Source organism: Limulus polyphemus, unplaced genomic scaffold (genome assembly GCF_000517525.1).
Source record: "Limulus polyphemus unplaced genomic scaffold, Limulus_polyphemus-2.1.2 Scaffold4147, whole genome shotgun sequence".
NCBI lineage: Eukaryota > Metazoa > Arthropoda > Merostomata > Xiphosura > Limulidae > Limulus > Limulus polyphemus.
In genome coordinates, this window is record NW_013669757.1 from 4954 (window position 1) to 7202 (window position 2249).

Sequence of the window (2249 nt, forward strand, 5' to 3'; positions counted from 1 at the left end):
CATCACAAAATTTGGCAGAGTTTCAGTAAACATTACAAGTCTTTCACATAGCAAAAAATCCTATTTTTTAGTGAAGTATTCTTAATAAACTGATATATATATATATATCAATTATTTTTTTACTAGTCCTCGTGCAAAGTGATTTTCATGTTAAGATTAAAAATACCTTTCTTCATCTCAAATTTCATTTGCGTAATCTCTAAAATCTCCTAAATACCTTTCAAATGTTTGTTTTCAGTAAAACTTTATATTTTATCTGTTATTTTCTCTACCCTAACTTTATACCAACCTCGTAACCACGAAAAAAAAATTGAAATAAATCTAAATTACCATTTTTTTCTTTCCAGAATGACTTCAAATTGTAACATGAAACTACATTCGTTTATCCTAAGTAGCTTTAAGCTCGTAACACTATACATGTATTTATAATTAAATTTTATTGTTTTATTACTTTTTCAACCATGTCTAACTACTACTATTCATGCCATTATAAGTTGTAAATCATTTGGGGAATGAGGAGCTCACGTTATACTATTGAATTACGTGCCTCATGAAACATTTTTATTATTATTTTTTACCAAATCTAACCTTAACTAACCTAAAGATACCCCTATTTTTACATTTTAGTTACTTTTATAATAATAAATAAAAATAAACATAAAAAACAAGAAATAAAGTATTAACCTGGGTCTTCTTTTTTATTTTTTTTTTGCTGTCAACTGTTGATGACGCTTACCTTACTTTTTTTATACTAATGGTAGTGATGCACTAAATAATTTTTTTAAATTAAATAATGCACCTAAGAATATAGAATAATAACATGTGAACAGCAGACAATTTCCCCAACTATAAAAATCTTTCTGGCTTTCTAACTATGCGACAAGAACCATTACAAATTCATTCAAGTTAGTCATTATCTTTGCCATGGGAACAAAGCTTGTACTAACAGTGAAAATGACAATTCTCTGTTCAGAAAACAAAGTAATATAATACATCATTTGAATAGATGAAAACCTTGGCCTTCTATTGGTTATACATAATATAGTATTAACAGTAAGAGAGAACTATTAACAAATCCTGAAACAGAGGATGCGACAGGTGTGTTTGGCAAGAGGAGTCTGATTATCTATTTGATGGCTCTGTAACCAAACAAGATTGAAGGCTATAAAAATTATGGTTTGAATGAGCAATGATGATTTTATAGTGAGTAATTTACATTAAATTTTGTACTTATTGGAGGGGAGGTAAATGAAATAGAAAAAGAAGGGATGCCTAGAGAAAATATGTCACATGTGTCACACTAGGGGAAATTCACGATTTTTTTAAATATTGCCTTATAAAATTATGAACTTAAAACTTATATACTATTAAAACAGGGATTAGTAGCTACAATTTTATGCTGTATTAATTGGTATAACATAAACAAAGAACAGTTTAATTAAATTTTGGATGTAACTCACTAAAACTTCATGACATGTACAACAAAATATGCCCAGGCAGAGAGAGTTAAGGGAATTAATAAAAAAACATTCAAAATATAACAAAGTTCAAATCCATAATAACTTTAAATGCAAATTATGAATGTTTTCAAATTTAACTGTTATCTAGATAACAAGAGTTATTTTTCAAAATCCTGATTTATTGGAATTTTACAGTAATTAGAGAGGTATAATTGTAATACTGATGGTATTTTTTGTATATATTTTTTTCTATATCTCGTATGTTAGTAGGGACCTGTAACCTTGGATCTGTTAGCAGTTTGGTAGATAAATATTTAGAAAAATGTGTTTAAAAAGCTAGTTTGATCCATGAATCCAATTTCAAATTCTCGGATTAAGGTAGATGTTTTTTGTCTGTCGTGAGGCTTACTTCACTTGTTTCAATGTGGAATATAGTATATTTTCCACTTCAGAGAATCAATGTTGGATCAATCATTTTTTAAATAGTTTTGACCTTATAATGGCTATATTTTACCTGAGGTCCCTTATGTATTTTATAGAAAAAATGAAGGATTCAAACCGTATTATGTCAGTATTGTAACATGCAAGAACAGAAAATTAATAATGTAGTGAACAGTATAAAAAGAAGTTGGTAATCTGAAAAAACAAGGCAGGAGGAGCAGTCTATTAAAAAAATCTGAGTTATACTTGTCACAGTACCATATATATATACACCTGGAAAAAAATTAAGCACCCCCGTGTTTTTTTCAAGTGATTCAGATTCGATGTTCTTGTGACTGATTATAAATT

General features: G+C 28.1%; 1 protein-coding gene across 1 annotated transcript in view; it reads right to left on the reverse strand.

Moving 5' to 3' along the window:
• LOC106470658 (coiled-coil domain-containing protein 186-like) overlaps positions 1-2249 on the reverse strand; it is a gene marked incomplete at its 3' end in the record, with an annotated part of 55573 nt that overhangs the window by 4786 nt on the left and 48538 nt on the right. The gene's annotated exons all lie outside the window — the stretch shown is intronic.